This window comes from Numida meleagris, chromosome 6 (genome assembly GCF_002078875.1).
Source record: "Numida meleagris isolate 19003 breed g44 Domestic line chromosome 6, NumMel1.0, whole genome shotgun sequence".
NCBI classification, from domain to species: domain Eukaryota; kingdom Metazoa; phylum Chordata; class Aves; order Galliformes; family Numididae; genus Numida; species Numida meleagris.
The window spans coordinates 58,794,126-58,806,708 of NC_034414.1; positions in this window are offsets into that span (position 1 = coordinate 58,794,126).

Genomic DNA, 12,583 nt, shown 5'->3' on the forward strand with positions numbered 1-12,583 from the left:
AGTCAAGAGAAAGCCTATAAACAAGTCATGAAATGATAAATTATCACCTGCAGATGCAGTATGGACGTGACATGATGTAAAAACAGTTGAAGATCAAGGACAGAAGGAGAAGGAAGGATTCATTTCAGAAGTGTTCGGTCAACAGCACTCACAGCTCTGGAAGAGTCTTTTTTCATGAATAAAAGAAAGGCAAAGAGATTTCTGAAAAATTCTTCTGCCTCTTGAAAACTAGATGGAATTTGCCTCTTGAGAACCTCTTGGATTAAAGTAGTCACACAAAAACCTGGACTGACAAGACTTGAAACAATATGTTGCTGCTATTTAGGCTACAAATCTGATAAGTATCAGATCCTACATTTAGGACACATGCTACCAGTAGCTGAAGTAGCCAGAAATTATAATCAAACTACATAATCAAGCATAGTACTGTTTAAGAGCAATACGGGACTGCAGTGATATCCAGATAAAGAGGAAGGCTTGTAAAGACTGATTTGGATACAAATGAGTAACTGATTCAAGCTTAGTTATGTGCCAGAATTTAGCTCAACTCTTTAAGGGAAAAGTAGATAAAGACACAATGATAATGGAAATCAAGATAGAATGAAACAGAATTTTACAAGTACACTGGACAAGAGTCTTAGACAAAAAATACTACTGGCTGAATTTATGTGGTAGCTTAATCAAAAGTGTGTTTCATAAAGTACAAAATTATACGTAAGAAGATGAGGGTGAGGTTAACAGCAAGCTGGAAGAGGGTAGAAAAAAAAATGGTGTTAAAAGAGGAAATACATCTTCATAGCAAGACTACTAGAGGAATTCCTCGGAGAATATTAGTTTTTATATTGTTGCACTGGGCAGTCAATTAGCGGTGTTCCCATTAAACCTCTCAGGGCATTGTTAGGTCTGAGGAAAGCAGGATTATCAAGAGGAAGAACTGGATGGCCTTAAGACCCACAGAAAAATAGTTCAGCATAGCCATTGTGTTGACATAATACCTTTGAAGAGATATCAGAACACTGTGCAAGCACAATGTTTTGGGAAGAACATCTGTCCTATGTGACACTCACCAGCTGACAGGAGCAGATAGGCCATGTAGGCACTAATGGGTCAAAAAAAAATATCAAAGTAATTGCTAGGAGGGTCTATAAAGAGCCCACAGGGACTGGTGATCTCACAGGAAAGTTTGGGCCTGTTAGGTTTAGTGAAGAAATGCTAAGGAAGGATTCCACTGCTTTTTGTGGGTCTCTGGGGAGGGACAGAAATGCGCCACAAAGGGAGCAGGCCAATTTACACTAAAGGAAGATGCTGGAACAAAAATACAGAGGCAGAAAGTGGAACCTGTTGAAGCTGGTTGTCTGAAGATCTGTCACTGTTAGTACAGTGACGCTGAGGATTTGGTCCCCACTGGGAGATGAGTTAAATCGTTTTATGGGAGAGGAAACATGGCAGTGGGGATCAGATGGAAGCAGACGTTATAGGTTCCCTTGATCCCATCACAGTGCAGAGAGCCCATCATGGTGGATGTAAAGCCAGAATTCCTAATGGATTATAGCTCAAGTTATCTTGAATCCTTCTCGTCTCACTTCATTTTTTGCTATCATCTCTGTTTGTTTAGTCCAAACAGGCTCACAGTAAATACCTCGACAACTAGATCAAGAATCAGTATTCCATAATTCATGACTGTATGAACACTGTATCCTTTCTACATTAGTGAGGCATTTACTCTATGACTATCTCAAGCTGAATCAACAAGGCTGTTAGGAAACAATGCAGGAAGGCAACATGATACAACTTTTTGTGAATGATTGCTGTTCATCATTATCAGCAGCTCCGAACCCACAACAATGAACATAACTCTTACCTATAAATAGGCAATTTCTTGATAAGAAATCATGCTGAATAAATTATTGTTTTGCTGTTTCTTCCATGAAAATCTGCACTTATGCTACCACAGATATCAAATGGATAACCTTCTCTCCATTTTCCGTATGTATTATTGCCTATTGTATTATTCCAAATCCACCATTTAATCAGGAAATTACCCCTGAGGTGTAAAGATTGATCTTTAATCTCCAAATCCCAGCTAGGTGCCACATTAAATACAAAGGTACCTTATTATTCACTAGTACCTAGCCCTTAATCAGATACTGTGACACTGAGCTGAGAATAGTCCCTCCTCACTTCCAACATCTCCATTTAAATTTCAGATTCTCTACTTAAATGTTCTTGCTGAACAGGTTCACCCTCCAGGAGCACAATATGACCCAGAATAAACATTCTCCAAGCACAGATTGCCCATGGAGTATGGAGCTTTGCAGGGCAGAGATAGCTACGCAGTAAAGGGCATCTCTTCTAGTTTTATTCCAAGTCTGGAAAACTTGCCCAACAGCAAAAGGCATAATAAGCTCACCTTGCATAGTTTAACCACAGGATAAATCAATCTTATTTTTTAGTAACTGCACAAAAGAATAGATATATTTCAGATGGGATCTTCGCAGACAAAGGCATGTGAGGATCTGTGGCTGAAAGACGAGGCAGGAAAAAATCTGGCTGAAAACACAGACTGCACTTCTTGAACAACAAAGCAATTAGCTTGTGGCTTAATTTACTTGTTCAGGTAATGAGTTCCCAGCCATGTGAAGTCATTAAATCAAAGAAGGACATTTTCTAAAAGAGATGTTTTAGCTCAGTCAGATCATTTCCAAGGGATCTGGTCTGCCAGAATCAGTACTGGCGGTAAATCACAGCACTCTGAAAAAACACAGAGATGGAGGAGAATGTTTTGGAGACAATTAAAACCTCTCCCTGCTGTGAAAGGTTTTGTCTTTGTCTTGAGTCTTTGTCTCAGTTGCTGATGTCTCAGCTATTCCCTATCCTAACCCATCACCACTGCCCACCAATGTAACACAGCTCAATTCATCACTGGTCACTTATTAAATCATGACAACTCCATTGCTCCATCCACATGCCTAAATTCTGAAGGTATTGTTTCTGTTTCTATGTTATGACCTTTTTTGAACTTCTTTTTCCCCCGCCTCTCTTGTGTGCCAGACCCCAAGCTGCTGCATGACAACTCTGAATACTTTTAGTAATGAATTCCTTTCAAGAAAACTCAGCATTTGACAACCAAATTTGGGCAGCGCTCTGGTGACACTTCTTCAGCATTCCTGCATTTCAGACAACGTGTTTTCAGCCCTAGCTCCCATTTGAGATGGACACCAGTTTGAGCTCCCCTCCCAGCAAGTAATCCTCTTCCTCGGTGCTGGTGGAGCCCAATACAAAATGGGAACTTGCTGACCCCAAGGGCAGGTTTTTTGCAGGGCAGTGTACAGCGAGAGGCAGCAGTCCTTCATCACCCCAAGCAGCCACATGGATACTGCCATTGAGCTTCACTGCAAGCTCTGTCCCAGGAAAACAAAGATCATAGCTCTTGGTCTAGAGTAGCTTTCTCAAACTCTGACACCTTTTCAGTAATGCTTCAGAAAAAGAAAGCAAATGAGACCCTATTCCCTGCAGGATTCTCAGCGTGGCAGCATCTGAGTTTTATCACAACCACACTATGTCACTTAAATTACAGTTTTAAGAGGCTGCAGATCAACTTCGGGTGCTTGTGCATCTCCTTCCTTTGCTCCTGAAGCATCTGATCTCCTTGATCTTTGGCACATTTAAGGTAATGAAGTGGCCCACTAAGAATTGTCCTCATTTCACAGAGAGAAATACAAAAGAGCAAAACTAAGGGCCTAACTTCCCAGCTGTGATAGAGGTCACCTAGCCTACCCCTCTCACAGGGAACATTTCAGCTCCTGTCAGAGCACCATGGCCTCTGTGGGTCAGACCCATGGATGGAAGGAGATGCTCCCACTACCCCAGGCAGCCTACTCTCCTCCTCCAGTGCCAAACCACTTTTGGAGGCATTGGGGCCTCCTTTTTGACTGATCCCTCTGTCCCTTACTGCATTTCACACCCATAACTTCTTGCACTGGATATGAAAAATGGATATTTTCCCTCTGCAGCGATATTTTAAACATTTAAGCTCTCTTATATCTCCCTGCTGCTTTTGTTGTCTGAACCAAGCAACCCCAGCCCTTTTGATCAGCATGTTTTCTGGATCCTTGGTCATTTTTTATTGATTTTTTTCTCTGGACTGCTTCCCATTATTTGATGCCCTTTTTGCTTCCTGAGGCCCATGTGTGGAACTCAGAAATTGCGCCAAAGGAAAAGTTTATTACGCATACTCCAGAATATATATATTCCAGGGTGATTTTTCAATTCTTTCACAGCAGTCTGAGGCTTCTTTGCAGATTCCTCATCCAGCTGTCCCCAGTTTGTAAATAAGCAATTAGTTATTCTAAATTGTAGGAGTTCTCCAATTTTTTCCAGACTGCTTGTACTAACAATCAAAGTGCCTGCAGCCTTCTGCCACCTCCCCAGCACAGAGCCACATACTACGGCAGTAGATAAAATCTCCATTTCAAGAGTACAACCCCAGTGCTGTGCAGACCAGGGACTCTCTCTCAAACCTTCTGCTCTGGCACAGAGGACATTAGATTTATTCAATTTCTTCCACTTTCATTCCAGTTTCTCTATTACATCTCCAGAAATTCTGATTATCTGACCTGTGGTTCCACTTCCTAAACACAGCACTGCCTTTTGATCTTTCAAAGTCTTTTGGCCTCCCTCCTGTGCTCTCCATGCAGAGGCAAGGTGCTATTGGCTGAGGTCTGACACTGTTCCTGACAAATCCATGAATCATAGAATCATAGAATGATAGAATGGCTTGGGTTGGAAGGGACCTCAAGGATCATCAAGCTCCAACCCCCCTGCTGCAGGCAGGGCCACCAACCTCCACATCTAATACCAGACCGGGCTGCCCAGGGCCCCATCCCACCTGGCCTTGAACACCTCCAGGGACGGGGCATCCACAGCCTCTCTGGGCAGCCTGTGCCAGCACCTCACCACTCTCTCTGTAAAGAACTCCCCCCTGATGTCCAATCTAAACCTTCCCTCCTTGAGTTTAAAACAATTCTCCCTTGTGCTACCACTGTTTACTCTTGTAAAAAGTTGATTCCCCTCCTTTTTATAATCCCCTTTTAAATACTGGAAGGCTGCAATGAGGTCACCCCGCAGCCTTCTCTTCTCCAGTCTGAACAAGCCCAGCTCCCTCAGCCTGTCTTTCTACAGGAGGTGCTCCAGCCCTCTGATCATCTTTGTGGCCCTCCTCTGGACCCTCTCCAACAGCTCCCTGTCTTTCTTGTATTGGGAGCCCCAGACCTGGATGCAGTACTCCAGATGGGGCCTCACGAGGGCAGAGTAGAGAGGGACAATCACCTCCCTGTCCCTGCTGGCCACCCCTCTTCTGATGGAGCCCAGGATACCATTGGCAAATGAATGCTCTCAGATAACTTTCATCAGGCCCTCTCAGTATGTGAAAAGCTTAGGAGTCTGATGATTCATTTTGTATTTTCAGAACTATGTACAAGACAATTTTTAAGGGAATTTAGATGCAGAAGTGATCAATTAAAGATACAGGATACTTTTGGAGATCTAAACACAATCCAGTGTCTTCATCTAGGCAGCTAAGAAGCCTTGAAAGTCCCACCAGGACCCAAAATCTTAAGGATGTTTTGCACCCTACAAGTGTGAGTGAGGGCTTGGGACCTAGGGGATGGAGAACAAAAAGAACTGGATGTTGTGCGTCCTGCCTCTATCCAGACCTAGCCATGGATGCCTACTTCTAGGTGTCCAAATGCCTTGCACGCTGGCCTCAGGCAGGGCAGGAAGACCACAGATGAGTATGGAATAAAACACCTTTCCCTCAAATCCAACAGCAACCTGGAAAGCTTTGTACCACTCCGTCCTCTCAAAGGGAATGTGTTTTCTCTGGACTTTTTGAGTACAAAGGTTGTGCAAGTCTCTGCTGAAAAGCAGGTTTTTTGAGTTATGATAAATCTAACCTAGACATACTGAGATCACAGAAGCCACGTGGCTATGTAACAGCTCAGTACATCTGGTGGTCTCCCAGCCTGCCCTAGCACTCAGCTCTTGCCACAAAGCACACATCTTAAATAAGGCCGAGAGAAAGGAAGGGTTATAAAACCATTTTTCCTGATGGAGCGCCAGGGAAAAGAGTGATTAAAGCCCACTGATGCATTGTTTAATATGATGCATACAGGAAATTTATTTTTTCAAAGCCATGCTTCGAATCATAGTATCAGTAAGGTTGGAAAAAACCTCTAAGATCATCAAGTCCAGCCGCTGACACCACCATGCCCACTATGTCCCCATGGGTTGTCTATGTGGGAGAGTGGATTTGGAACTGACATCACTGAAGAGTAAATGAGGGGAATCAGTGCAGAACCATCAACCACCTTTGTCTGAACACGGCCAGACTTCAGCAATCACAAATCCAGACTCAATTTGGATGTATCTGAGAGGCAGCAGAAGTGGGATTTCGTTTCCCCCTTTCAGAATTTTTTATTCACTATGCAGTTTACTGTAGGGAGAATTAAACATGTAATTAATGTCAAATCAGTTCACTCAATTTATATATTTTGCATACATTCAACAGAAACTGGCACCGTGTGCTCACCCACTTCCTGAGACAGCACAATTTTCCTTCTGCATGAACAGAACCGTCACATCTTATTTATTTTCTTAAGCTAAATGAAATGTGGTACATTTGAATGCCAGTTACGCTGATTTATCAGTCAGTGTTTCAGGTGTACAATCCTAATACTTGAACAGCTTATAGCACTTACACTCAGTTATAGCTTACTGTCCCAACAAGAGATGGGGCTGAGAAGCTCTAAGGACCTTCAGTATTAATAATGACAAAAATGCAGGTGATCTGCATTTAGCTGGATCCATACTTGTGGCCAATATTTCATTCAAGTTGAAATACTGAATGGTCAGATGAAGGTTTGTCCATCTACACCTCTGCATCTTAGTAGCTGTCATTGTCAGCATCATCTCAGTGTCTGGCTTTGTTCCCTGTCTTCGAGGACTGTTTAGTAGCTGTGACAGATTTGCAGGTATTAGTAACTTGTTACACTGTGAGTGAATCATGTGCTGCTCTTCCTTAAAAGGCAAATCTCACTGGGAGATACTATCAGGAGAGTGGGGGATAGGACAAAGGATACTTTGGTCCCGCCTCATCTTCTGAGCACTGTATTTTAAGGAAGGAAGATGTAGGAAAAATGGGAAAATTTGAATGAGGCAAGCAGAAATGTGGAGTCATCCAGCAAGCTAACACTGCTCAGATGGGCAGGTGTAATGTGGCACAGGGAATAGGTATTGTGGGGCTGGAGGGTGCGGGGTAGCAATGGGACTTCTAATATTTAGGAGGAGTCATAAAGGTGAGATCAATCAATTTTTTCTTCCACTAGTGGGGGAATAGATGAAATTATTTTGTTTCCTTTCTTCTAGAGAAACACCTTTGAATATAATGCCAACAAAGCTGGGAGCAGAGGAGACCTCACAGTGAACATCTGCAGAGCTCTAAAGGACCAGGTCACCAAAGCTTCCCTCCTACACTTCTGTGAGTTACTCTGCTGAATGAACTTGTCGATCTCAGGCTATACAGAGGGGCCCCAGAGGATCCAAGTGGATCAGAGATCTCTTTGCAAACCTTAAAATTGTTCTTAGAACAGCTGAATAGCCTCATTAGAGCTGCCAGTCACCTAGGTTTTCCTGTACTTTCTCTCTTTTCCAGTTTCTTTCTTTGCCCGGAACAGTAACTCCGGAAATAAAAAAAATAAGCAAATGAGAAAGATGTAAAGAAACTTCATTTGTCAGGATTTGCAGTTATCCAGCAGCCTGCCGAGAGATCTTCATGCCCAGAAGTTCTGGAACCAAAAATCTCTCTGTCCACACTGCTGGACCAGTCCCAGTGTGCAGAGCAAGTTCACTTCACCCTTAATTCCTGTGTTATTATCATAGAATCAGAATCGTATCCCAGAGTGACAGAATGGCTTGTGTTGGGGAGGATCTTAAAGACTGCCATGAGATTGCACTGAACAATGCAAAGCACCGTGGGTCTTGCTCCCTTGTCATTTACATCACTCTTGCACCCACATGAAAGATTTCCTCTAAATGAAGTAGCCAGTGAGTTTCTGTGTGGAAATACAGCATTTGAAACAACTTCAGCCAAGACATCTTAAGCATGGATTGTGCCTAGCAAGCTACTCCGGCTCTATTGAAAATCATCCTTGAAACCCGTTCTTGAGCAGCAAGAACACAGTGTAAATTTGACTCAACAGCAAGTCCTTAAGGTCAGGTTCTCATTTGACCAAAATAAAAGAGAGTAAGGACTTCAAATAATGGGAGAGTCTCCAACTTAATTCCAGAAATGATTACTGCAGGGCAGAGGCTGAGCACATAAAGCTATAAGAAACTGTAGACGAGGAAATGTCATTTATGGCTCTAACCTCCAACTGTACACACAATATGCAAGCCCACAGAAGGCCAAGAGTTTTCTGAAGGAAAATCACATTCAGGCTTCAGTTAATGTTTTCTGCTGTTTCTTACAGGCTTGTAAGGTCTCTTCAGCTGCAGAAACAAGCAACTTGAAAGCTCTGAGGCTTCAGGATTTGAAATAGCTTTTTGGGCAAATCTAGCTTGTGAAAATACTTACATTCCATTGTAAACTAAAAGGAACGTTGAAGTTTCAAAAGCAGTTGAAAAAAGTAATTTGTCTGAATGGTTACCTCTTCTGCAAGTGACCTGAAGCAGAGGAAGAGCTCCATTCATGGAGAAGAGGGAAGTCTTGCTTTGATGCATGCTTGAAGCATATCTAATTTGCATGGCAAAGGCAGGCAAGTGAGAAGGGTCAAACAAATCTACTAGTTAAAAAACTAATTGCACACCTCTCTTTTTCATGAGGTATGAGACCCACGTTTCGCTCTAGGCTGTTCACACCACTGAAGTTATGCACTCCTTCCATGCATGTTGTCATTCTGGGTTTGAACAATTCCCAACTTCGATCACATCAGCACCACTCCTTAAATTAAATTAGAGCCCATGGTTTTAGAATGAAAAATGAGTATTCAGAATGAGATTTGTACCAGTTTAATGGAATCGTCTGAAAATTCACACTTTTAATTAACCTCTGCCAGTCTCCAGGACTAGAATGCCTCATGTTGCACTGACAGCTGCACAATTGCTTTCTTATCTTAGTCCCTGCATTCTTCTTCCTCAGTGCATCCAGGGTGAGTGGTACCTAGGAGCAAGGGGTCACTGTGCCTGGCCCAGATGTGGGGCCATGAGAGATTGGCCTGGGGTAAGGATTTGGGAAATCTCTGCAGCCCTCTTCTGGTTTATAGACAAGGCTGACTCCAGCCAGGCCAGGCAGACAACCACGTCCGTTCTTCTATCTCCACACCATAACCACACAGCCAGGAACTCATAGACTGACCTGTGAGCTATCTGAAAACCAGTCAGCACACGTTCCTAAAATAACCAGCGCGTTTTCTTGAAAAATATCTAACTGGTTTACACGGTTCCAGTGCTGTATGTATTTCAAGTTTCGCATCACCCCATCAGTTGTCCCACTAGTTACTTACTCTCATCATCAGGCATGTATTATTTATCTACTCTAATTTAGACTGGTTTCAGTGTCCAGCCACTAGATCTTGTTACGTGTGAGTCTGCAAGACTCAAGAGCCCATTATGTAATTTCTATTCCCTCTGTAGGCACCTACACATTATGATCAAGTCATCTTTTTATCTAAGTTACCCACATTGTGCTGCTGAAGTCTGTTGCTACCAGGGCATGTTTTTCAGCTTGGTTCAAGCATGAATCTTCTTCAATCTATTAATTAGGTAGCCTCGGACAAGAGCTAATGGCCTCAAGTTGCACCAGGGGATGTTCAGGCTGGGTACTGGGAAACATTTCTTCTCTGAAGGAGCAGTGCTGCACTGGCACAGCTGCCCAGGGAATGGGGGGAGTCACTATCCCTGGAGGTGCTCCAGAGCTGTACAGATGCAGCACTGAGGGATGTGGTCAGTGGGCATGGTGGGGTGAGCTGGGGTTGGGACTGGTGAGCTCAGAGGTCTTTAATTACTCATTTGGACCACAGTATTGCATGTAGATGTCTGGTCCATCCGATCATCTACCACAACGTTTTCAGATCGCTGCTTCCCCCAGCAAAGTTCTCTGAGGATCATTTTTCATAGTGCAGGTTTTGGCAAAGTGTTATTAAAGCACACGCTATTCCTTTTCCTCTCCCTTACCAGCAGTATTTTGTACAGTGGATTGCCCTTTTTATTTCTGTCAAATAAATTATCTTTAACCATGTGTAGGCAGTAAGTCTGTTTTCCTATGGAGACCTTGGCCTGAGAACCATAACAGATGCTGGGCTAGAAAGAATAAAATAAGGCCAGCTTTCACTGCATGCCTACAAGCCATCCCCATGTTATTTTGTTTCCTGTCATTCTCATTTAGCCCCATAAACAGATTTAGCCTTAAACACTGAGTTCAAAGAGAAGAAAATAAATATATGTATTTGTTTTGTTTTTTTTTTAAAAAAGAGGCATTCATTGACTGTAGCTTGTGAACTGGCAAAATCCAGGCACTAGCACTCTCTGTCTTCAAAACTGCTGGCTGAAAACCAACCTACAGAAGCACGTTGGAATCAGTGATGGTTAGCATATTTGCATGACTTTGTGTTTGTAACGTGCTGCTGCTGCTTGCTGCAAAACAAAACAGAAATATTAATTCAGGGCTGAGAATAAAAATGAGCTCAGAGGAAAATGCCAGACTTGGCACGGAAAGTCTAAAATTGTATGAGAAAAGCACGTCGCTGCCTAGAACCTGAATTTTTACATGGCATCTCTGTGGCTGCCAACCCATTCTTTCGCATCCTGCCAACGCACTGAAAGATTTTTCAAGGTTTCCCTATGAGAATGCATCTCTTTGCCCTCAGAGGTTCTCTGCAATTTCTCTTCTATTGAGGGATCAAACTTCTGCCTCCCTGAATTTCTCCCTTGGCTCAGCTCCTCTGCTTCCCTTACCTCTGCCAAGAGGCAAATCACCTTCTTGACATAAATTATCTGCTCTGCTAAGAGTCTCAGTAGCGTGGGGGCAGAAATTTAATTTGCTCCTGCGGCTGGAAATCTTTACAATCTCTTTTTGGACTTTATCACTCCAGGAATACTTCGAGCCTGGACAGACAAGTGAAACAGGGATTTATCACAGCTTAATTAATGTATCGCTGTCAGCCAGGCTGCAGCACTGACCACTGTGCGTCTCCATCCGCACGCCTGCTTGCCAGGCTGCAGGAATACAGTCTTTTGCCATCATTTGCTCAGATCCATTTTTGCTTTCTCTCCTGAGCGTACAGACAACGCGCTCCTCCCCTTCTCAGCTCTGGAGTTTGCTGCAAAAACACCCCCTCAGCAATCCTGCAGCATTTTGCTCTCATGTTCTATTCCTCTGGAGTACTTCAAGCTGTAATGGTTTTAAAAACAGTCTCAAAACAAAGAGTGACGCTGACCGAGACCATCACCATCGCTACTCCCCAGGAACTCTGCTTTCCCCTCCCTGGTACTTACTCTTTTCTGACAGCTCTCCCTTTCCTCAGAGGCTCAGGATGATAGAGTCATAGAACGAGTTGGAAGAGACCTGAAAGATCACCCAGTTCCACCCCCTGCCATGGGCTGGGTGCCCCCCACCAGCTCAGTGCACTTCCAGGGATGGGGCACCCACAGCTCCAGGCAGTGCCAGGGCCTCACTGCCCTCCTAACATCTAACCTAAACCTCCCCTCTTTTAGTTTAAAGCCATCTATTTAATCCATTTACAAGGAGGCCTTGAATTCCCCTCTAAATCTGACCTGGATTTCTTTCCCTGATCTCTGCTCTGCAATTACAGCAGTGATGCGGGTTATGGGGTGAGCATCTGTGACCCAGGAGGTGCCTGAGGTCACCCAAAACCTTTTTGAAGCCTGACTCTGTTAGTCAATCACAGCCAGCAATGGTAATTCCTTCTGTGACCAGCTCAAGCTCTCCAAACAGTTTTTTTCTCTTTTCTGTGTTTTGTATTCACCTTAAAGGTAAGCGCAGTGCATATATAGAGAGCTTTGTTTATAATGATGTCCTAGCTACTCTTAGATGGCCAGAGATAACCGAAGTGGATGTGGTTGGACAGAGCTGTTTACTGTGGATCTCTCTCCTCAAACATGTTTGCAGTTCTTGTTAGGGGGTCACTGCAGCCCTTCCCCCACCGTTCCCACCATGGCAGCAGGCCAAGGCAATGCCATCTCTCCCCAGACTGCACGGATGAGGCACTGGAAAGAGAACTCCTCCCGCCTGGATACTTTCCTGGGCAACTTGCTTAGAGAACTGCTTTAGCATGGGGTTGGCCTGGGAGATCTCCAGAGGCCCCTTCCAACCTCTATGATTCTGTGACTGTGATCTTCAAGGCCCTTTATGACCCTTCAAGCGCCTACTATCCCTACACTGGGCAGCCCAGAACTAGACCCAGTACTCCAGATGTGTCTCACCAGTGCTATCATGGGTTTGGAAATGCACATAAAAATAAGTATAAATCAGAGGGGGAGGTGACTTTCTATTATATATTGTTGTGCT